This window comes from Schistocerca piceifrons, chromosome 3 (genome assembly GCF_021461385.2).
Source record: "Schistocerca piceifrons isolate TAMUIC-IGC-003096 chromosome 3, iqSchPice1.1, whole genome shotgun sequence".
Lineage (NCBI taxonomy): Eukaryota > Metazoa > Arthropoda > Insecta > Orthoptera > Acrididae > Schistocerca > Schistocerca piceifrons.
The window spans coordinates 776,217,215-776,243,192 of record NC_060140.1 but is presented as its reverse complement, the minus strand read 5'-3'; the positions used below and the strand labels follow the sequence as shown (position 1 = coordinate 776,243,192).

The following is a 25,978-nucleotide window of genomic DNA, read 5'->3' as shown; positions in this document are numbered from 1 at the left end:
CGCCGAAGTCTATAGTGCTATGGGTCTCAGGGAGGAACAGAGCAAGCTGAGTTTCGAAAGATCTCTGTTTGCGAAAGCCATGCTGATTTTTATAACGGAGATATTCTTTCTTCAAAAGCATCATAATTCTTGAGCATAAAACGTGTTCCACAAATCTACAGCAGTGTGGCGTCAACGAATACGTCTATAATTGTGTGCATCTGTCCTGCTGACCTTCTAGAAAACGGGAATGAGCTGCGCTTTTTACCACTCGCTAGGTACCCTTTGTTGCACTAGCGATCCACGATAAATTGCTGCTGGAAGGGCAGAACGTTCTTTCACATAATGTTCATATAGTCTTGTAGGTATCGCATGTGATCCGGGTGCCCTTCCACTACAAAGCGATTGTTACTGCTTTTCTATTCCACGATCCATTATTCCAATATCTGTCATTTCGGTGTTCGTACGATGACTGAAGGGAGGAACTGCGTTAAGATCTACCGCGGTGAAACAACTTCGGAAGATCGAATTCAGAACTTCAGCCTTCTCTCTGTTACCTTCCGTTTCTGTTCAGTATGGGCTCTGACTGAATGAGTAGATGATTTCGAGCCTCTTACTGATTTTACATGAGACCAAACCCTCTTAGGGTTTTTACTCAGATCAGTTGACAAAACTTTACTTTCAAAGTCATTGAACGCCTCACTCATTGCTCTTCCTACGCTTATTTTCTCTTCGTTCAGTTTTTGTTTGTCAACTAGGTTTCGACTTACCTTGAATCAGAGGTGAAGCGTTCTTTGTTTACGGAGCAATTTTCTAAAAAGTGGTTCAAATGGCTCTGAGCACTATGGGACTTAACATCTGTGGTCATCAGTCACCTAGAACTTAGAACTACTTAAACCTAACTAACCTAAGGACATCACACACATCCATGCCCGAGGCAGGATTCGAACCTGCGACCGTAGCGGTAGCACGGTTCCAGACTGAAGCGCCTAGAACCGCTCGGCCACACCGGCCGGCGCAGTTTTCTAAAACGGCATTTAAACCACGGTGGATCTTTCCCATTCCTTCAGACCTCGTTCGGAACGTACTTGTCCAAGGCGTATTGAACGATGCTTTCGATTTTTTTTCCATTTGTGCTCCACATCTTCGTCCTCAACACAGATTCTAACTACTCAGATATTGCGCAATTTGTATCCAGTCACTCTTGCTAAGCAAAAAAACCTTCCTAACTTTCGCTGCCTCTTCATGTCTGTTTTATCCTTGGTTAGTGCCTCCGGCTCTCGTTTCTCGTGTTAACAACACAGCAGGGGCGCGGTAGAGCGTATACCCTCCCTTCATGGCTGTTGGGCCTGGTAGCGTCGCATACAACACAGTGAATGCTAATTCAGGAGGAATCATATTCACACATCTAAATTTAGGGGCCAATGCTACATGCTGTATACGTAGCCATAGGGTACATAACAATACGCGCGAGGTCGCCACCAAATAAACACTCTTCATGGCAGGCAGCTCAAAGTGACGAGCAGTCGTCGTTTGGATGGCGCTCACATACTGGAGCTAATTTATGCTTCCCCTACGGGTCCTTCAAAGGCGTCAGATCTATCCGCCTATAGCGATGTCAGTCGCCACAGAGGGCATTGATACAAGGAACTTCGTTCTACTTTCGCCAGAGAGATCGGAAGATGCGAGATGATTCCACCGGTCGCGGATAAATGGAAACCCTTGGCCACACTCCACCAGTTCCTGTCACATTCCTTTAGTTTTACAGTTCTTCACCTCTGATAGGCCAGTCTACAGCTTCGGCCAAAGCTGATCATCTGTTTGCCGCTATAAATGAGACGTCATAGCACAGTTAAACGCTGAGTGTCGATCCAGACTCTAACTTTTAGACACAGCAGTCTTTACTGAATAACTATAGATTAGATGGTTCACTCCTCAATTTGTAAGATCAGTTAGAGTAGAGAACTTGACGTCCAGTGCCACATATCTTGAACACTAAAAACTGAGTATTCTGTACGATTATCTTAATAAATGTTTATTACATGTTTCATACTGTGTTGTTCACATTAATTGTTTTAGAGATAACGCCCTTTGAGCACGTAAGTTGCAGAGTGCAAATAAACTACCTTGTACCGCAACTAATTTTCTGTGCTTGGGGTTCGCTTCCTTCTATCTTGTGTGTTTGGCACTAGACTTGGTTTAGTAAATACAACACCACGTGTTACTAAAATCCTTTCATGCGAATGCTGGGATGGGCTCTCCCCATCCTATAACTGTCCCTCTGAGTCGTGCTTCGTCCTTACGGTGTAGAAGGGGCGTTAACCTCTAATCTTCCTTTTCTGTGACACTTAAAACAAGTTGGAACGCACTATCCCGACAATTTTAAATTTAATGACTTGGCTTCCCTGTATATCAGGAACCACTGTAGCCATTGACATAAAACTTTTATGGGACATTAAACTGTGTACTTATATGGATATGGTGTCTGTTCTTTCGGACATGTCCAAGAATGGACCATTGATGACCTGCAGCCGTCTAGAACGTAATTAGAATTATATTAATAGCTTCAGCTGCTGACGGGCGTTGATACATATCAACGGGGACAGGTGAAAATGTGTCCCCCGACCGGGATTCGAACCCGGGATCTCCTGCTCACATGGCAGACGCTCTATCCACCTGAGTCACCGAGGGCAAGAGGACTGCGCGACTGCAGGAACTATCTCGCGCACACCTCCCGTGAGACCCACATTCTCACCTTGTATGTCCACACACTACAAACGTAGTGTCCCACCCCATACACTCATTACTCGTGGAAGACATTCTTACCAAGTCCCGTGGACAGAGAAGATGCCTGAAATTTTGTAGACGTATACCACGAGTGGACGACTCATCATTAACCAAGACAAACCACCACGTCATAAATAGGACCAGAGGAACCAAAGCAGGACGGCTAGACGACACCCAGAAGTATCTGAAGGAAGTTGCTGTTGTTTCATGGGCAAATACTCCACATCTAAGTTACTCCAACTGAGAAGGTGAGAAAAAAATTACTTCGAGTTTATGCAAATTAGCTGTAAAATAGACATAAAATATCCAGTGAATTGAACATCAAAACATGCAGCGCGATAGACTGAAGCAGAAAAATGAACACGTATGTGAACAGTATGAAGAGCAGCTGAATGAGCATTAAAATCAGCAATAAAAAGAACATTAAAACGAACAATAAAATGAATAATAATAAGAAAAACAAAATGAACGATAAACTTACACTAAGAAGTTGACAGTGAATTGAGGAAGATGGACTGCAAACAGAATCCTTATATATTAATGTCTAAGGCGACCAACCAGCAAATTGCAGCCTTCTTCAGTTGACATAGATTGGGGTTTGGTCCTGGGTACGCTCTGATGCTACACTCACAATATGGTCCTCTTGCAGACAACTACAGTCACACAAGGACTAGAGGTTTTGCCCTATTTGCTCAGAAGGTCCTGGGAAATTCTATGTGATTTCTAACCCTATTAAGAGTCTTCCATTATCAGCGGGGAAATTTGAACCCAGTAGGTCTTTGTGTGCTGTCAGAAGTGGGCCAGTGAGTCGTCAAAAAATATTGATACTCCAATCTGTCCACCACAGCACGTTGATGATGAAGCCTGTGTCTAATAGCTGCCCTGCTAAGACCAATGAGTGCTTCCAGGACCGCAGGGACTATGGCGACTCCTTAAGCTAGACACGTCCCCTTGATGGTACGAAAGAACAGCCACAAACCTAGTGCCAGAAGTCACGGTGGCCAAACCACTCGTGAGACTTAGATACGTATGGATACGAAGATTCAAAGAATGATCACTGCCCAGGTAAATCTGTCTACTTTCAACTAAATTCAAACACTTTGGCTAATTAAAACAAGTTTGAAGAAGATGAAGAAGCATAACACTTCTGAGTCTGTGCTGATGTGAGAGCTGGGCAGCATTAATCAGATCTGCCAACTAAATGTAGAGGGGAATAATGGCTCCAAGAGTCAGCTTCTTTCAAAAATTTTAATAGAAAATAAAGCTGACGTAGCAGTGCTTCAGGAAATGCACATCGAAAATGAAGAGCAACAGAAGTCCAGAGACATGATCCGTGGCTATAATCGTTGGGACCTGTGCATTAAAACTAGCAGCCTGGAATGTTGTCTTACTTTATTCCAACAATGTAGAGAAAGCCTTCAACAGGTTCATGAACATTATCTGTAAAAGTTGTAATGCCTGTTGCCCAAAGATTTTTTAAAAAAAGTAATAAAGTCATAAGACCCAGGCACCTAACGCAAAACAAATGGTTTACGCCTGGCTTACAGAAACTAAGGAGCTTGGTAATTATCTGCCATGAAAAAGTAAAAAGCGGTAATGTGGACAAAGCTACTTATGACAACCTCAAAGGACATTATGGATCACAAATTAGAGTAGCCAAATGTAGGACAAATGAACCTTGCATTGAAAACTCAAATAATAGATGTAAGGCAGCATGGAGGATTATTAAAGCAGAGTTGGATACAGATATAAACCGCGAAGAAACCACAAGTGCTGTCAAAATCACAGCAAATGAATTTAATCAATTTTTTGTGAAGGCAGCAAACCTCACTACCACCCCAACTACTGGTCAGCTATTCAACGTATGCTCCTAATGTATACCCCATATCTGGCAATCAGTTTCTTCGAAATTGTGCAAACACTGTGCTAAATTTCAAGTGGACACAAATAGAAGCATGTGACGTGGTTAAATCGTAACAAAAGCAGGAAATTCAAAATCTGAGCATATTTATGGCTTATCAGATTTTGTGATTAAAAAATAGTAAATCTCATATCAAATCCTCTTTGTACACTAATGAAGTGGATGTATGCTAGTGGCCATTTTCCAGAGTGTCTAAAAATAAAAGTTGTCGTCCATATACATAAAAAGAGTAACAAATTAAGCACAAACAATTATCGTCCAATTTCACTGATAGTTATTCTCTCCAAAATAACAGAATACTGCATACAACAGGATATTTGCAATCTATCTGAAAACAATATTATGATTCAATCTCAGTGTGGTGTTAGGTCCAAATTATCAGCAGTGAAAGTGGTTAAAGACATCATTTCTTTTATACAAACCTCGAATCAAATTGATCTGCTGAAGCCATTCTAGTCAACCTAAGCAAGGCATTTGATTCGGTGAACCATACAACACTACTGGAGAAACTTTGGTGTTATGAAATCAGATACTTAAGAGCTCTCACTCATAATCTCCTATCTCAGTGACAGGAAACAAACTGTAGTCTACAATACCCAAAAGTCCCAATACTTAGATGTAACTCGAGGCATTCCTCAGGGTTCCATGCATCGCTCTTTACTGTTTATAATATTTGTGAGTGATCTTCCAGTAACATGCTCTGTAAATCTGTACTTTATGCTGGTGACACCACATTCATTAGCTCTGTGAAAGCGTAAACCAACTGAAACTGGAAAACAAAGACTACCTTAACCTGTCTAATACATGGTCAATGCCAATGAGCTGTCGAGCAACAATGAAAGTTTTTTCAGTTTATTGAGCATTGACATTAGTGCCCAACTGTTAAGCGACTTGATGTATACATTGATTCCAAATTAACTTAGGACAAACACACAGACCACGTATAGAAAAAGCTAACATGTGTGACCTTCTTATTGACTAAACTACAGACAGGTGTAACAACATCTCTGTTACTCAGCTCCTACTATGCCTTCTTTCACTGCCACCTGCAATATGGTATACTTTTATTGGGTAATTCTGCATGGGCCAAAAAGTTTTCATCTAGCAAAAAAGGCTATCAGGTCTATTTCTGCGGTTACAAAATTTAAAACCTCATGTAGACAACTTTTTAAAAGTGTTGACAGTCCCATAACTTTTTATATACTGTTGACTATTAAGGATAAAAGAAAACTTAAACAACTACATGTATAGGGACGCTGTGCACCAACATAAACTAGGCAAATGAAACAGGTAGATATGCCCCCAGCTAGATGAAAGAAAACACAGTCCAGCTATGAATACCTGGGCATTAAATTATTTAATACTTTACCTTTACAGGCACATCATGCCTCACTTAATGGCTTTAAAAGAGAAACTGAAAAATGATTGAAAGAAAAGGCTTTCCACAATATTTCAGAATTTCAAAACTATTCGAAGGATGACCTGAGATACTAAACTACACTGAAGAGCCGAAGAAACTGGTACACCTGCCTAATATCGTGTAGGACCCCCGCGAGCACGCAGAAGTGTAGGAACACGACGTGGCATGGACTGGACTGAAATAGTACTGGAGGGAATTGACATCATGAATCCCGCATGGCTGTCCGTATATCCGTAAGAGTACGAGGAGGTGGAGATATCTTCTGAACAGCACGTTGCAAGGCATTCTAGATATGCTCAATGATGTTCATGTCTGAGGAGTTTGGTGGCCAGCGGAAGTATTTAAGCTCAGAAGAGTGTTCCTGGAGCCACTCTGTAGCAATTCTGGACGTGTGGGGTGTCGCATTGTCCTTCTGGAATTGCCCAATCCCGTCGGAATGCACAATGGACATGAATGGATGCAGGTGATCAGACAGGATGCTTAAGTACGTGTCACATGTCAGAGCCGTATCTAGACGCATCGGGGGTCCCATATCACTCCAACTGCACACGCTCCACACCATTACATAGCCTCTACCAGCTTGAACAATCCCCTGCTGACATGTAGGGTCCATGGATTCATGAGGTTGTCTACATACCCGTACGCGTCCATCCACTCGATACAATTTGAAAGAGATTCGTCCGACCGGCAACATGTTTCCAGCCATCAACAGTCCAATGTCGGTGTTGACGGGCCCAGGCGAGGCGCAAAGATTTGTGTCGTGCAGTCATCAAGGGTACACGAGTGGGCCTTCGGCTTTCGAAAGCCCATATCGATGACGTTTCGTTGACACTTGTTGACGCTGACACTTGTTGATCCCCACTTCTTCGCTACTTCGGAGATTCTCGTGCGCTATGAGACCACGTTCAAGCTCACTTAAACCGATCTAACAGCTGCGCCAGACCCTTGTATTATATAGGTGTTGCGGACCGCAGCGCTGTATTCTTCCTGTTTCAATATATCTATATTTGAATAAGCATGCCTAGGCCAGTTTATTTGGCACTTCAGTGTATTTCTAACTGTATTTACCTAAGTATGTCAATAGTTTATTTGATACTTCTGATTATTATTTTCTGTGTAGTGTAAAATTAATAAATTGTTCCCTAGAATTTTATGTACCTTGTATTATTATTAGTATGTATACTACAACTATGTCAACAAAATGTATTTGTACAGTATATGTAAACTCCCTATGCCGTCATCGATTGCATAAATATTCTCAAAGATGGATCAAAGTAAATAAATAAAAAAAAGTTTGTCCGAGACTATGGACACGCAACCTACGTTAGGTGCAATATCGAAAAAGCATAACTGGCCACATTCTCAGCGATTTGTTTCCGACAAGTAGCCACAGAAATTCGTGAACTAACAGCCCCTGCAATCAGTATGGCCACAGAACGTTATGTTCATCCCTATCCTGAAATACACTCCTGGAAATGGAAAAAAGAACACATTGACACCGGTGTGTCAGACCCACCATACTTGCTCCGGACACTGCGAGAGGGCTGTACAAGCAATGATCACACGCACGGCACAGCGGACACACCAGGAACCGCGGTGTTGGCCGTCGAATGGCGCTAGCTGCGCAGCATTTGTGCACCGCCGCCGTCAGTGTCAGCCAGTTTGCCGTGGCATACGGAGCTCCATCGCAGTCTTTAACACTGGTAGCATGCCGCGACAGCGTGGACGTGAACCGTATGTGCAGTTGACGGACTTTGAGCGAGGGCGTATAGTGGGCATGCGGGAGGCCGGGTGGACGTACCGCCGAATTGCTCAACACGTGGGGCGTGAGGTCTCCACAGTACATCGATGTTGTCGCCAGTGGTCGGCGGAAGGTGCACGTGCCCGTCGACCTGGGACCGGACCGCAGCGACGCACGGATGCACGCCAAGACCGTAGGATCCTACGCAGTGCCGTAGGGGACCGCACCGCCACTTCCCAGCAAATTAGGGACACTGTTGCTCCTGGGGTATCGGCGAGGACCATTCGCAACCGTCTCCATGAAGCTGGGCTACGGTCCCGCACACCGTTAGGCCGTCTTCCGCTCACGCCCCAACATCGTGCAGCCCGCCTCCAGTGGTGTCGCGACAGGCGTGAATGGAGGGACGAATGGAGACGTGTCGTCTTCAGCGATGAGAGTCGCTTCTGCCTTGGTGCCAATGATGGTCGTATGCGTGTTTGGTGCCGTGCAGGTGAGCGCCACAATCAGGACTGCATACGACCGAGGCACACAGGGCCAACACCCGGCATCATGGTATGGGGAGCGATCTCCTACACTGGCCGTACACCACTGGTGATCGTCGAGGGGACACAGAATAGTGCACGGTACATCCAAACCGTCATCGAACCCATCGTTCTACCATTCCTAGACCGGCAAGGGAACTTGCTGTTCCAACAGGACAATGCACGTCCGCATGTATCCCGTGCCACCCAACGTGCTCTAGAAGGTGTAAGTCAACTACCCTGGCCAGCAAGATCTCCGGATCTGTCCCCCATTGAGCATGTTTGGGACTGGATGAAGCGTCGTCTCACGCGGTCTGCACGTCCAGCACGAACGCTGGTCCAACTGAGGCGCCAGGTGGAAATGGCATGGCAAGCCGTTCCACAGGACTACATCCAGCATCTCTACGATCGTCTCCATGGGAGAATAGCAGCTTGCATTGGTGCGAAAGGTGGATATACACTGTACTAGTGCCGACATTGTGCATGCTCTGTTGCCTATGTCTATGTGCCTGTGGTTCTGTCAGTGTGATCATGTGATGTATCTGACCCCAGGAATGTGTCAATAAAATTTCCCCTTCCTGGGACAATGAATTCACGGTGTTCTTATTTCAATTTCCAGGAGTGTATATACTGGAGAACTAACAGAAAGAAGTCTGAAACTTAAAAACGCATGGGCGTGGGTAATAATAGGAGCAAGTTCTCAAATAAGTTGGAGTGCCGTTATTACCTTTACTACAGCAGCAATACTATTGTAAGTTAGATTGACGCGTTACTGCACAATTCTGAAAAATGCACGTACTTTATAGTAAAATTGTGCTTCCCACCACAAAAGTAAATTGCTTTTCATGGAGAAATAACCCCATTAATACCTTGGCGTTGTCAGCTATGCGACTACCAGTTTAAATATTTTGCAAAATATAAGTCTGCAGCCTTTCGTGGTCGTAGTCAATGAGAGTAAAATATTCTCGCTGATTGGGCCGTAACACAGAATACATTTTTGTATGAATATTATACGCTATTATACAATGTCCAGTCACATTAATGCGACCACCTCTCCAAAGCCTGAAAAACTACCTTTTGCAGCCCGGATGGGAGACATGCAGGAACACAGTCAGTGAGGTTCTGGAAGTTAGTGACAGGGTTGCGGAGTCACGCTAACTCTAGTGCTATGACCATCTGCACTACGTTTCTTGGCTGAGGATCCATGGCGCGAAACAGCCAGATCATGTGGTCTCACAGATTCCGGACTGGGTTTAAATCCAAGGAGTTTGGTACCAGGAGAGTACGGTAAACTCATTCTGGTGTTCTTGGGACCAGGCACATACAGCTGCGAGCTGTGTGACACGTTGCATTGTCCTGCTGGTAGATGCCATTGTACCGAGGAAAAAGAAACTGCATGTAGGGGTGAATATGGTCCCCAATAATAGATGCATACTTTTGTCGTTCCATTGTGCCCTCCTCCGGCCCGGACTCTTCAGACAGTTGTTTCAGGGTGTTTGGTTTCTCACGTTTCACGACATACAGGCCAATGGCCATCTGTCCGATGGAGCATAAAAAGCGATTCATCTGAATAGACCAACTGTCGTCATTGACTACGAGAACACGGAAGTGCAATAATCTGATTTCCCAGAAATTTTGCCGGCCGGAGTGGCCGTGCGGTTCTAGGCGCTACAGTCTGGAACCGAGCGACCGCTACGGTCACAGGTTCGAATCCTGCCTCGGGCATGGATGTGTGCGATGTCCTTAGGTTAGTTAGGTTTAATTAGTTCTAGGCGACTGGTGACCTCAGAAGTTAAGTCGCAGAGTGCTCAGAGCCGTTTGAACCATTTTTGAACCAGAAACTTTGCACAGTTGGAGAGGAGTCAAAATAAGGGATTACTTATCACAGCTTGCCTGTAGATACTCGAATGATTTTGAGGAAATGACAGTCAAATTTTTCTATGTAATTTAAATGCCATTTAGAGCACAGTAATCTCGGCCAAAATGGTAGCACAGTGGTTAGCGATGCGGTCTCACTTTTGCGCCATGTGTCCGAAACTCGATTATTGTTTTTATTTATTTTATTTTTTCATTTATCTATCCATGTCCATAGAAGGTTACTACAGCAATATTAGAGTACAAGAGCGTTATATTAACTGTAAAATTACAGAGGGTTTCACAATAAATGCCACACACTTTTTATTATACAACTAACTGAGAAACTCGGCGTTGCCCGAGTATTTATTTATTCCAGTCTTTTATTAGTTCCTCTTCTCCTCCCTCCTCTCTCTGTTTATCTCCTCCCTTCCCTCACTTTCCCCATCTCTTCTTGCCCTCTCTCTCTCTGTCTTTCTCCTGATTTCCTTTCTCCTATCCTTCTCTTTCTCCCACCCCTCTCTACCCATCACCTCTCTCTTTATCCACCTCTCTTCCTCCTCCCTCTGTCTATCCCCCCTGTCCTCATACCTCCGCCCCTCCTTCTCTTTGTCCACCTCCATCACCTCCTCTCTCCATCAACCTCCTCCATCCCCACTCTCTGACCATCTCCTACTGCCCTTCTATTTGTCGATGCCCTCCTTCTCCCCCTCTCTGTCAGTCTGCTCCTGCCCATCTGCTCCTTCTCTCCCTCAGTTATTCCATCTCATTCTCTCTCTTTCTTTGTCAGTCTCCTCTTCCTCCTCCTCTGCATCTCCTCCTTCCCCCTCTGTACACTGCCTCCTCCCCTCTCACTGTTCATCTCCTCCCCTATTCATTCCATTCAATCTCCTTCCCTGCCCTCTTTCTGTCCATCTTCTCCTCTTACGTTTCTCTGTCCATTCCCTCCTCCCTCTTTGTCTGTTCTCCTTCTCCCTCACCTCTCTGCTTGTTTGTTCCTCTCTCTGACTCGTACCTCTCCTCCTCTTCCCTTTTTCTGTCTCTCTCCTTGACTCCCCCCCTCTCTATCCATTTCCCACTCCCCTATCTATGCCCATTTCTTCCTCCTCCTGTCTGTGCATGCATCCTCGTTTCTCCTAACTGCCTGCCCATCTCCTAGTGGTTATTTCTCTCTTCACGATATCACACTCATACCAGCAGCAGGATGGTGGTTCGTAGCCCTACAGTATTTATTTCCAGATTATAAATACTACATGTACCAAAATTGATCGAAATCGGTCCAGGGATTTAGAATAAGCTTTTTACCTGTAGATTTTCTTCCACATGTCAAATATAATTCATACATATTTAACATACTTCACGTGTATTTGCACACATATTTCATCTGTATGTCTAGCGAATTTCGGCCTGTAATTTCCTTTTCACGCAGCTTAATGTTTATTACGTCGCATCACTTGTACTATATGCTATATAATGACATAATTTTGCAGGTATATCCAATGATATATGTGCCTACTGTCTGAGAAATGTGCTGTGAATGGAGTTAGAGCATTGAACTAATAAATTAAAACGAGATGCATGATGCGACAGTTCCTCACGCAACTTCGTGTATATCACGTAATATCTCCTGAACTATGTGCCGTACAATGATATATTTTTCTAGGTACATTCAACGACATATGTGGATGCCGTATGTGAAATAAACAGCAAACAGAGTTAATAGTAAAGGAATAATAAATTAAAACTTTACGCATGATGTGTCAGTAATTCACGCCTCTCAGTTTTATGACATCATATCTTCTGAAGTATATGCCGTAACATTATGTATCATTCTAGGTAAATTCCGCGGCATATGTGTATGCTGTCTGTGAAATGTGTTGCAAATAGTGTCAGTAGCAAGGAGTAATAAATTAATATATCATGCATGATGTGGCAGTTCTTCGCCCATCTCAGTATATGACGTTATGTCTCCTAAACTATGTGTAGTACAATTATATCTTTGTAGCAGAGGTTGAAAATACCGATTCAGTTGTAAATTACTTTATTTTCACTCGACCGGTTTCGGACTGTTATAAGCCCATCCTCAGGTGTCGTAGCTGTGCTGTGGTCCCTGAGTGCCGCGTGTACCTGTTCTGCGCTCATAGGCAGCACACCGCGCCTGGTAAACGCGGCGCTCTGGGACCACAGCACAGCTACGACACCTGAGGATGGGCTTATAACAGTCCGAAACCGGGCGTGTGAAAATAAAGTAATTTTCAACCTCTGCTATAATGCTCAGTTGCGGATGTTCTGCCAATAGGATTGCTTTTATATCTTTGTAGGTACATTCAGCGGCAAATGAGGATACTGCCTGAGAAAAGTGTTGCGAATAGAGTCAGTAGCAACGAAGTAATAAATTTAAACGTCTTGTATAGTGCGATAGTTTTTCACGCCCTCATTGTTTACGACGTCGTATCTCCTTAATTAAGTATCGTACAATGATGTAATATTTATGGTACATTCAGTGGTATGTGCGAATACTGTTAGCAAAATATGTCACAAATACAGTTAGTAGTAAAGGAGTAATAATTAAATACGTTATGCCTCATGTGGCAGTTTTACTGCATGAACAGTGGAAGTGTGGCAAGCGACAAACTTTTTTTCCTTTATCATTTTGTGGTAGTCGTCAGCGAGAAAAAGTTTAGAGAAGGTTTGAAATTATGCGTAAAATTTGTTGCAGATCTCTTAGTGCTCTCATTCTCAAACTCTGGATAACTCAAATAGGCCTATGGGTATTCTCGCGTCGTGGGCTACACCGCTTTTTACCCCAGACCACACCGCTGTGATAGATGTGTGGCTCCCTCCAGACAGTATACAGGGTGTTACAAAAAGGTACGGCCAAACTTTCAGGAAACATTCCTCACACACAAAGAAAGAAAATATGTTATGTGGACATGTGTCCGGAAACGCTTACTTTCCATGTTAGAGCTCATTTTATTACTTCTCTTCAAATCGCATTAATCATGGAATGGAAACACACAGCAACAGAACGTACCTGCGTGACTTCAAATACTTTGTTACAGAAAATGTTCAAATACCCTCCGTTAACTAGGATACATGCATCCACACTCCGTCGCATGGAATCCCTGATGCGCTGATTCAGCCCTGGAGAATGGCGTATTGTATCACAGCCGTCCACAATACGAGCACGAAGAGTCTCTTCATTTGGTACCGGGGTTGCGTAGACAAGAGCTTTCAAATGCCCCCATAAATGAAAGTCAAGAGGGTTGAGGTCAGGAGAGCGTGGAGGCCATGGAATTGGTCCGCCTCTACCAATCCATCGGTCACCGAATCTGTTGTTGAGAAACGTACGAACACTTCGACTGAAATGTGCAGGAGCTCCATCGTGCATGAACCACATGTTGTGTCGTACTTGTAAAGGCACATGTTCTAGCAGCACAGGTAGAGTATCCTGTATGAAATCATGATAACGTGCTCCATCGAGCGTAGGTGGAAGAACATGGGGCCCAATCAAGACATCACCAACAATGCCTGCCCAAACGTTCACAGAAAATCTGTGTTGATGACGTGATTGCACAATTGCGTGCGGATTCTCGTCAGCCCACACATGTTGATTGTGAAAATTTACAATTTGATCACGTTGGAATGAAGCCTCATCCGTAAAGAGAACATTTGCACTGAAATGAGGACTGACACATTGTTGGATGAACCATTCGCAGAAGTGTACCCGTGGAGGCCAATCAGCTGCTGATAGTGCCTGCTCACACTGTACATGGTACGGAAACAACTGTTTCTCCCGTAGCACTCTCCATACAGTGACGTGGTCAACGTTACCTTGTACAGCAGCAACTTCTCTGACGCTGACATTAGGGTTATCGTCAACTGCACGAAGACTTGCCTCGTCCATTGCAGGTGTCCTCGTCGTTCTAGGTCTTCCCCAGTGGCGAGTCATAGGCTGGAATGTTCCGTGCTCCCTAAGACGCCGATCAATTGCTTCGAACGTCTTCCTGTCGGGACACCTTCGTTCTCGAAATCTGTCTCGATACAAACGCACCGCGCCACGGCTATTGCCCCGTGCTAATCCATACATCAAATGGGCATCTGCCAACTCCGCATTTGTAAACATTACACTGACTGCAAAACCACGTTCGTGATGAATACTAACCTGTTGATGCTACGTACTGATGTGCTTGATGCTAGTACTGTAGAGCAATGAGTCACATGTCAACACAAGCACCGAAGTCTACATTACCTTCCTTCAATTGGGCCAACTGGCGGTGAATCGAGGAAGTACAGTACATACTGACGAAACTAAAATGAGCTCTAACATGGAAATTAAGCGTTTCCGGACACATGTCCACATAACAGCTTTTCTTTATTTGTGTGTGAGGAATGTATCCTGAAAGTTTGGCCTTACCTTTTTGTAACACCCTGTATAATAAGTGTACCAAGTTTGATTGAAATCAGGCCAGTGGTTTAGCAATAGATGTGGAACATACATACATTCGTATAACCATTTTTATAATTTGTATGGATGTTGTTGTTGTGGTCGTCAGTCCAGAGACTGGTTTGATGCAGCTCTCCATGCTACTCTATCCTGTGCAAGCCTCTTCATCTCCCAGTACCTACTGCAACGTACATCCTTCTGAATCTGTTTAGTGTATTTGTATGGAAGTAAGACTATAGATATGTATGTACGGTATTTTCAAGGGTAATAATCTTTTTTAAAATCTCGTATTCTTTTATTTCATTCTTATATAAATTCTTACATTTTGTTCTTATGTTTATTCTCCAGAATGTTTTGTGCATTTCTTTGGAATACGGAGCGTGAAACATTCGAAACAGAATTTCCGAGCACCACGAGCATCGTGGGATGACAAGTTTGTCAAAGTGGCATTTCTTCGTACGAATCCCAACTGGGAAGGAAACGTCGTTAACATTGCTGAAGATTTCAAGCATTGGCAATAATTTCGCGGCAAACGACGCAAAACAGATCACTTTCCCGATAAATGGGGCTTGCAATTCATTGTGATCAAGATACACTACAGGAATTTCACCGAAAACAATTACAAATAATTTTCTCATTCAGTTACTGTTTTTTGTTATTTTTTAAAAATCATTCACCAGATATGCAATTAGTACACGAATAAGGACAACGTTATTTCAATATACCCTGGAAAACCGTCTTGGAGTAATCTGAGCCGTGTGGCTGGATCAGCGATATTCCCGCCGCCGGTATGGGTCATCTTGCCGGTGGTGTGCGGAGAACGTGTGGTGGCCCCACCTAATGGCCGATCGGGGAGCGAGGGGTAAGCTCTAGCTAGTAGCGGGGAATTTTGCTTTACGACGCCTCGCAGTAACGTCGTACCCAAGTCTGGTGGACAGTACAGGTGCCGTGCGAGGCAGCAGGAAGAGCATATCTATAAGGGGCTGTTTACCCTGGTGGCGCCGTAGCAAATATCGCCGGCGTGGAAGTAGACAAGTTACTGAAAAGCCGTTGGTGTATTTCGCTTACCGGAATCTGCGGCGGCTGGCTTCGTTGAACAAGCAAGAGTGTAAGGGCCTTGCTTGTGCTGTATCTGATGTGATGATTAACATTTACTAGCGCCTGGAGTGCTGAGACATTCTGTTTGGCTGGTCCTTGTGTAAGTGCCGCCTGGTTATTGTATTTATATCACACGACGGAGATAGATATACCGGGTGATCAAAAGTCAGTGTAAATTTGAAAATTTAATAAACCACGGAATAATGTAGATAGAAAGGTAAAAATTGGCACACATGCTTGGAATGACAGGGGCTTTTATTAGAACAAAAAAAAACACCTCATATTGCTAGACGCGTGAAAGATATCTTGCGTGCGTCGTTTGGTGATGACCGTGTGCTCAGCCGCCATTTTCGTCATGCTTGACCTCCCAGGTCCCCAGAATCTCAGTCCGTGCGATTATTGGCTTTGGGGTTACCTGAAGTCGCAAGTGTATCGTGATCGACCGACATCTCTAGGGATGCTGAAAGACAACATCCGACGCCAATGCCTCATGGTAACTCCGGACATGCTTTACAGTGCTGTTCACAACATTATTCCTCGACTACAGCTATTGTTGAGGAATGATGGTGGACATATTGAGCTTTTCCTGTAAAGAACACCATTTTTGCTTTGTCTTACTTTGTTATGCTAATTATTGCTATTCTGATCAGATGAAGCGCCATCTGTCGAATATTTTTTGAACGTTTGTATTGTTTTTGGTTCTAATAAAACCCCATGTCATTCCAAGCATGTGTGTCAATTTGTACCTCTCTATCTACATTATTCCGTGATTTATTCAGTTTTCAAATTTATGCTGACTTTCTGATCACCCGGTACATGGATAAAATTTTCCCTGGATACATTTTGCCGTGAATTACAATAACATTATCATTACGTTTCTATCTGAAGTGATAGTGTGTCTGAGACACGTATCTAATTCTAAATGAGTAGTTTCATAAATTTTTACGAGTTACTGAGACGCCAGTTGTTATTGTGTGTTTAAATATTTTAAAACTGATTCTGTTAATGAAAGTACAAGAATTCCTTCAGTGACAGTATGTGGATATTGTAATTAATTCTGATTTAATCACAAATTTAAGTGTGGCTATTTGCTGTAAGTCGCTTTGTGTTTTGCTTCGTGATGAGGGGGGCGAGGGGGGGGGGACTCGATATACTGTTAACCTGCACGCTAGTTACTTGCATTTTGATTTCATTTTATCGGGACTTTTGCTGTTTGTCTTGGTAGCGGGTGCGGGGTCGTGGGGTGTGTCCTGCTCGTGCTGTTGTGTATTTTCCGCTCCCCTTGGCCCGCGCGTGCCGTCTAGCCGTGTATCTAGTTCGCTCGCGGCTTAATGTATAACTGGCCTTACGCGCGTAAGATAACAGATTTGTACTGCTTAGCTGATGTTCATTAATAGGGTGATTAATTCTACAGATGTGCTGTAATGAATTATTGTGTTTCTAGTTACTTAAGACAGATGTCAGTCTGTTGTAGATACCCACTAGTTCTGGGATTTTTCGCGCCTATTCGTGACCGTTGCTGCTCCCGTTCGGGGGTCCATGCCGAGCCTGTACTGGAAACAGCTGAGTGAGCGGGCGTTCGCTTCTGGGCGTAGTTTGTTGAATCCCACGAGGTTACTTCGTCACATGAAATTTTACATTTTATATCCTACATTGTAGGGTGCCTGCCATTTAAGTAATGTGGTTGTGTGCCATGGTATCTGATTTGTTGTTGCCTGTACTCTGAATTACTTTGGTAATACCAATCACTGTAGTAACGAAAGACTATACTTTCTCGTTAAATTTTAGTAAATTGTTCTTCAGGTTGATCATAGTTTTTGAGTAAATAATTTTTAACTCATTTCACTAAATGTGTAAGTAGGCCATAAGTGCCGTGGTTTATGAATATTTAAATTTTGAAGTAACTTGCTCTCATCTAAATGGTAAATTTAAAGATGTGTGGTAATTTTAAAAATGTGTTGATGGTTTTATTTGTTATTTGTCTTGTTTAAATGTGCCAAATAAGTGTTCAGTGCAACTGTCGATGGTGATTGCCTGACGTGTCACTTGGTCCAGTCCTACCACTCCACAGCCTGTTGTGCTGAGCTTGTGTCGTTGTGTAAAAGTTGAATTCCATGCTGACACATCATAATACACTCCTGGAAATTAAAATAAGAACACCGTGAATTCATTGTCCCAGGAAGGGGAAACTTTATTGACACATTCCTGGGGTCAGATACATCACATGATCACACTGACAGAACCACAGGCACGTAGACACAGGCAACAGAGCATGCACAATGTCGGCACTAGTACAGTGTATATCCACCTTTCGCAGCAATGCAGGCTGCTATTCTCCCATGGAGACTATCGTAGAGATGCTGGATGTAGTCCTGTGGAACGGCTTGCCATGCCATTTCCACCTGGCGCCTCAGTTGGACCAGCGTTCGTGCTGGGCGTGCAGACCGCGTGAGACGACGCTTCATCCAGTCCCAAACATGCTCAATGGGGGACAGATCCGGAGATCTTGCTGGCCAGGGTAGTTGACTTACACCTTCTAGAGCACATTGGGTGGCACGGGATACATGCGGACGTGCATTGTCCTGTTGGAACAGCAAGTTCCCTTGCCGGTCTAGGAATGGTAGAACGATGGGTTCGATGACGGTTTGGATGTACCGTGCACTATTCAGTGTCCCCTCGACGATCACCAGTGGTGTACGGCCAGTGTAGGATATCGCTCCCCACACCATGATGCCGGGTGTTGGCCCTGTGTGCCTCGGTCGTATGCAGTCCTGATTGTGGCGCTCACCTGCACGGCGCCAAACACGCATACGACCATCATTGGCACCAAGGCAGAAGCGACTCTCATCGCTGAAGACGACACGTCTCCATTCGTCCCTCCATTCGCGCCTGTCGCGACGCCACTGGAGGCGGGCTGCACGTTGTTGGGGCGTGAGCGGAAGACGGCCTAACGGTGTGCGGGACCGTAGCCCAGCTTCATGGAGACGGTTGCGAATGGTCCTCGCCGATACCCCAGGAGCAACAGTGTCCCTAATTTGCTGGGAAGTGGCGGTGCGGTCCCCTACGGCACTGCGTAGGATCCTACGGTCTTGGCGTGCATCCGTGCGTCGCTGCGGTCCGGTCCCTGGTCGACGGGCACGTGCACCTTCCGCCGACCACTGGCGACAACATCGATGTACTGTGGAGACCTCACGCCCCACGTGTTGAGCAATTCGGCGGTACGTCCACCCGGCCTCCCGCATGCCCACTATACGCCCTCGCTCAAAGTCCGTCAACTGCACATACGGTTCACGTCCACGCTGTCGCGGCACGCTACCAGTGTTAAAGACTGCGATGGAGCTCCGTATGCCACGGCAAACTGGCTGACACTGACGGCGGCGGTGCACAAATGCTGCGCAGCTAGCGCCATTCGACGGCCAACACCGCGGTTCCTGGTGTGTCCGCTGTGCCGTGCGTGTGATCATTGCTTGTACAGCCCTCTCGCAGTGTCCGGAGCAAGTATGGTGGGTCTGACACACCGGTGTCAATGTGTTCTTTTTTTCCATTTCCAGGAGTGTATTATACGGACATGGGCAAATGAATGAAAAATAAAAATAATAGTCGGGTTTCGAACCCGGGGCGCGAAAGTGTGAAGCTACGACGCTAGCCATTGTTCCGCGGCTTTTGTTGAACTATGTAATCGCTAAAAGCCACGTTAAGTACCTCAAAAACTTTGACTGTCGTTTTCTCAGGCAAGGATAAGCCGAGACATAAGTTCGCTTATTTTGACCCCACTTCCATTGCACGATGTTTCTGGAGAATAGGGTTATGGCATTTGCCACGTTATCCTAGTCAGTGGACGCCCAGTTGCGTATTGGCGTGCTAATTACAGTCTTTAACGCCTATAAACAGAAGACAGGCACCTTTGCAGAGGCTGAACGATCGTTGAGGAGATACTGTTGGTAGCCCCGTTGGTTCACCTTGGGAGTCAGCTGGTCAGCACTTGCATGTCTCTTCTGCCGTAGACATCTCTTCAGCCGTCGCTCACCCCTCATCTATGGTTCGTGGTATGCCATAGTTACCGCGGCAGTGGTTTATGCGCCATTTTGCCACGCACGGTGTACTTCAACCACGGCGGCAAATGAAAGTTCACAAACTTAACCGTTTGGGAAATATTTTCATGTTTAGCCCGAAAACTAATGATCATGTCCTTTTTGGACGTCAGATATATCGCTCCACTTCCGCATTACGACAACGACTGCACTGTTTCCGACGTCCCTTCGACACGCTTTATAAATCCTCTACTGCTAATTCTGCCACCTGCTATGTGTGAGTGGTTATTGCACACTTGAGAGGTGGCATGAGCCCCCTCTCATATTTCTATCTTAAGATTCTCCTCTCTAATTGCATGCGGTGGAAAGTTGCTATTCCTTCACACGCGGACTTCCCACACAGCGTCTCTCGTCACCCGGGTGGTTCGGTGACAGGCGGGCTCTGCTGATTTTAAAAGGGTAGCTGACGGGTGTGAGGGAGTCGAGTGAATGCTTTCCAGACGCCGACATTGTCAAGAGACACGCCCGCAGGGGCCTGAAGTAGTGGCTGGGCTAGAGGTTCTGTTACTTCGCAGAAACTTGGCGAAAACACTTTCTGGCGGGCTACCAGCGAGGCGTGGGAATGACTTGTGTACCCAGGCAGTTGTGGCGGGAAAATTCCCGCGCTTTCTGCAAAATAGTAACTGTGATTGGCTGGCTCAGGGCATAGCTCCGTGACATAGCAAAATCAGCGAAGAAATTGCCGCCAAGAGTCTCCATTGGTGGAATGGTAGTGTTCCGGCAATCGAGTGGAATTTTCCGCCGGTTTTCGAGTTGCTGATTGGAACGGTTAACCACGGCCACTGTCGTGGGGGCGGGAACGTTCTGTGTTCGGTTTGTACGGGTGCTCTTGTGGGGAGTCGGCTCTCGCCTTTCGGTCGGAGTAGGTTACAAGACTGAGCTTTCACTGCTCTGGTCAGCCTGCTTCCGTTGGCTGTCTAACATACGTTTACTCAATTGTAACTGCTTGACGAAGTTGCTGAAGTTTCGACTTCAACGTAACTTTCCGAGTACAGTTGGCAATTGAGCATTCTGCGTACAAGAGGCCTATGTTGTCTGTCTTGAGCAGTTTTGGCTAAAGTTGACTGTATCGGAGTTACTGTGTGACTTCGCTTGTTAAAATCAATCACTGTACCGCCAGTGATTGTGTGGCGAGCCTTCTTAGTCTCCCTCAGAGGCGCATTTGTATTGCTAGGAAGTCTTTGGTCTGGAACAACCAGACCAGGACAATTTGTTTCGGGCTATACTCGCGACAGTATCATCACCACGACGGGACGTCGAAGCAACCAGCCATCGCTTCCAGTACGCCAGATCGTGTACTTGCAGCTAAGAAGACAGCTTGGTAATGTACGTCCGCAGCACCGGCACAGCAGGCATTTTTGCTACGGGATAATCAGAGTTCAGCAGAGCGCTCCTGTTCGTCTTTTCTAACTTTGTTTGGGTGTTCATTGTCTGAGTTCTCAATAATGTAGCAGCAATTAATGTTGGGTTAGCTGTGTGTCTCTCTTAAGATTTGAGTTGCAAGGAATTGGCTCCACATACCACTTCGTCATAAACGTCACAGTCTAGTTTAGGGACAACTTCACCTTCACAGCGTTTATTTCAGTATCCAATTTGAGCCAATTTGATGTACTGTAAATGTTTCATGTGTTTTTGTTTATTATTTTGTGTTTAGTCTTAATAAATCATATTGTTATCTTGGACAGAACTTTCATTCTATTAATTGGTAGAGCAACCCTATCATTTCTCACTAAGTTAATAAAACCTTCCTTTATTTAACTTATTTATCAAATTAAATTATTGCAGGTGCCAAACTCTTTTTCTACTCCACTTGCAGGGTTTGTTAGTTCGCGTATCTTTTTAATCCATGTGCAGCAGCAAAATTCGGAGTTAGAATAGGGGGGGCTTAGAGCATCATTTACATTTGTAGATTCTAGAAGAATTTAGTGTTAAATACACTGCTAGCCCCGGCACCTCGCACACTGACGTCGAACATAGATGGTGGTCACATTAATGTGACTGGGCCGTGTATCTCCGCTCAGGTAGACGACAAATTACTGAAGCGTAAGAGGAGGACATTATTTAATGTTCATTCCAGTGATGTTTGTGAGGTAAACTTCAATGACGTGCGACAAACTACAATCTTAAGGGGAGCCGGAGGTGGTCAAATCCAAAAAATTACGATTTTTTTTCTACCGAAAATTAATTGGAACATTCCTCTTTAATGTAAACTTTGAATTATTGTTCTGCTCGCCCTAGAAGTGGAGTTATTACCATTTTCCCCCACGCCTGCAGAGGAAATGGGCAGCCGCTGAATGCATCTAACACCCTCTCGTGACTTCCTGGCGAATTGCTTGGGATTTTCTCGGCCTGTTACGCATACAGCGCCTTATGTTGCGCATACAGCGAGTGTGCAAGGGTTGGATACATTGTTTTCTGTGACAAATGAAGCGCTAAGAGCGCAGAACATCGTCTCTTTGCTGTTTACCGTTTCGAATTAGTTCAGTGTTGCGCCTGTTGTTGGTAGTATTATACTTCTTGTGTAAAGCGTTGTTCTGGTTACGATGCCACGTTTTAGTAAGTGTGTATATAAGAAGAGGAAGAACGTAGGGAAAAGAAAATTAACACTAATACCAAGTTGCGATACTACAATTACTGAAACAGTGCGTTCTTCTGCTAAGCAACACATGGCCAGCCATAGCCCTGTGACATCTTCTAGCAAATAATATCTTGGGGATGGTGACTCCAAAGGTTTCAAGACTATAGAGGAACTGAAACCATATGGAAATGAATTTGTAGTTGAAAAGTTGGAATGCATTGGGCATATGCAAAAGCGTATGGGTGCACAGCTTCGAAGGCTCAAACAAACTTTGGGTTCAAGTAAGCTCAGTGATGGAAAGACAATAGGAGGGAGAGGCAGGCTTACTGATGAGGTGATTGAACGTGTACAGAGATACTATTGGTACGCTATAAGGCAAAATACTAGTAATGTTAGTGACATGCGAAAAGCAGTGTGGGCATTGTTCCTTCATACTGCCTCTTCCAATGAATACCCTCAACACAGCCTGTGCCCAAAAGATTCCTGGTGCAAATATAATGCAAAAAAGGACTATGATCACAAACATGGTTTGCCAGCAGCTGTGATAAATGCAATAAAACCGATTTTTCATGACTTAGCACAGCCAGAATTGTTACACAAATGTCTACACGGAAAGACGCAGAATCCTAATGAGAGCGTAAACAATTTGATTTGAAAGTGATTCCTAAAAGGGTGTTTGTAAGCATAAAAACACTGCACTTTGGCATTTATGATGCAATAGCAACCTACAACCAAGGGAACAGTGTGAAGTTCTGAAGGCATTAGGATTTACAGCTGGGGTGAACACTGTACGAGCACTAAGAAATATTGACAGAGAAAGGATAAGAGGAGCAGAAAGAAGAGAAAGGCATATGAAGTAAGATGGAACAACAGGCCAGAAAAGAAGACAGAAGAGGAAGCTTTTGGAGGATGAAGAAGACCCTGATAATCCATCCTATAGTGCAGGAATGTATTGAGAAACTTTGATAGCCATTTCCCGTAAATTAGAATTTTTCGAATATAAGGAACATTTCCTCAAAATCCACTCAAGCTAGAGAGATGAAATTTTTCTACAGCACTCCTAGTGGTCAAACTTACATTGTAACACAGCCATTTGGCAATATGTTCAGTAGTTTCATTTCAGTTTAATTATAAAGCAATTATTTGTAAAAAAATTTGGGTCATTAATAAAAAAATAATTGGAAGGTAACTAGAAAAGATACTCCCAAATCCCTCTGTCATAACTGCAATACTAAACCACTCTATACGTAAAAAAAAATTCAAATTTTTCTATTTGGTAGTTTATTCATAAATGTTCCTCAAACTTAGTGATTTTAACATGGGCAGCATAGGCACCTCCGGCTCCGCTTAAAACGCATTTTAATTTACTAATTAAATCTATCATTGTCATCATCTTCTTCTCATTAGCGTTAAACCGTCTACTTCGGGATCTGCTGTATTCAAGATTTGGCAAATTTCGTTTTATTTAACTTTGCGATTGGACCCCTTTCCTGTGGACACAGTTGTCAGGAAGACGTGTTCTCGCAGCCTGTGAATCACATATACTTTTTATCTACGTTAGCGTATTTTAACTGTTTGTGCACCGTATTTTAAGAGACAGAATTTAGGGAGAACTCCTCATTTGCCTAAACGAGAGTGCGAAACGGCCTGAAAAGCACATTCAGGCTGGCCAACTCACCAACCATGGTTGTCAGTGCGCCGCGCAGATTCAGTTCTGGCTCGCCTTACCTCCCTGTGTCGCAAGCTAGGGCGCTGCGCTTGAGGTGCGTTTACAGTTTTTCGCCTTGCGGCTGGTCGCCGTGCGGCTGTGGCTAGTCCTACAAGGAGCCAGAGACGCCCAGCTTGAATATAGGTGTGAATGCAGTCAATCCCACCCAGACGTTGAGAGAGAGGCCTGAACCTACACGCGTGCCTCTACCTGCGTGTGGGGGCAAGCTACAGCCACACGCCAGCTAGCCCCAAGGCGTGCAGGTGTTAACACGCCTTTCGCTACACTAGCATGTACACTGAAGTGACAAAAGCAATGGGATAATAATATGCACATATGTAGAAGGCGGTAGCATCGCCCACTCAACATATCAAAGGGCAGTGAGTGCATTGGCGGAGCTCTCATTTCTACTCAGGTTGGTTGGTTGGTTGGTTTGGCCATCCCGGCATTTGCCTGAAGCGATTTAGGGAAATCACGAAAAACCTAAAATAGGATGGCCGAACGCGGGTTTGAACCGTCATCCTCCCGAATGTAAGTCCATTGAGCTAACCACTGCGCCACCTCGCTCGATGTACTCAGGTGATTCATGTGAAAAGGTTTCCAAACTGATTATGGCGGCACGACCGGAATTAAGACTTTCTATGCGGAATTGTCGTTGGACCTAGATGCATGGGACATTCCACTTCGGTAAGCATTAGGGAATTCAGTATTCAGAGATCCACATGTCAAAAGTGTATCGAGAATGCCACATTTCCGGCATCATCTTCCACCACGGACAATGCAGTGGCGTTCATTTAACGACCCAGACCAATGGCCTTTGCGTAGAGTTGTCAGTGTTAAGAGACAAGCAACACTGCGTGAAATAACCGCAGAAATCAATGTGGGACGTACAACGGACTTATCCTTAGGACAGTTAATGGGCTATGATAGCAGACAACCGAGGCGAGTGCCTTTGCTATACAGCACGACATCGCCTGCAGATCCTCTTCTAGGCTCATGACCATATTGGCTGGACCCTAGATGACTGGAAAACCGTGGTGTGATCGTATGAGTTACAATTTCATTTGGTATGAGATGACAGACGCCACATAGCCAGGGTCCCTAGGCACTCTAAGTTGGTGGTGGCTCCATAATGGTGTGGGCTGTGTTTACATGGAATGGCTGGGTCCTGATTATGTTCCGCTACTTGGAGACCATTTTCAGCCATTTATGGACTTGATGTTCCCAAAAAACGATGGAATTTTTACGGATGACGGTGTGCCATGTCGCTGGGCCACAATAGTTCGAAACCGGTTTGAAGAACGTTCTGGACAGTCCGAGAGAATTATTTGGTCACCCAGATCGTCCGATATGAATCCCATCAAACATTTGTGGAATATAATCGAGACGTCAGCTTGTGCACAAAATCCTTCACTGGCAACAACTTCGCAATCGTGGATAGCTTTATAGGCAGCATGTCTCAATATTTCTGTAGGGGACTTCCGACGACTTAATGAATCCATGACATGTCGAGTTACTGTACTACGGCGGGAAAAAGGTCTGACACGGTACTGGAAGGTATTCTGTGACTTTTGTCACCCCAGGCTAAATCAATCATTGTCAATAACTGTATATATTGAAAATAAATACTAGAATTTTGAAGTCAGGTATATTGAACTGGAAAAGAAATTGAAACATTTACTTGTACTAGTGATATTACAGGTGCGCAGAAGTCGAAAATTACGCAGCAGTCACAGTTTGTGATGATAATATCAGCGTAAATTGGTTCTAGCAAGAATTGAAACTAAGTTAGAGCATTTAAAATTTTATGTTCCTTCTTCTTGTTCCTAGCAC

At 44.5% G+C, this 25,978-nt stretch overlaps 1 non-coding gene across 1 annotated transcript; it reads right to left on the bottom strand.

The window, feature by feature from the left end:
* Nucleotides 1-2,596: 2,596 nt before the first annotated feature.
* Nucleotides 2,597-2,670, bottom strand: Trnat-ugu. The gene has a single exon. It is a non-coding gene; the product is annotated as a tRNA-Thr (tRNA).
* Between the last annotated feature and the right edge of the window lie 23,308 nt (nucleotides 2,671-25,978).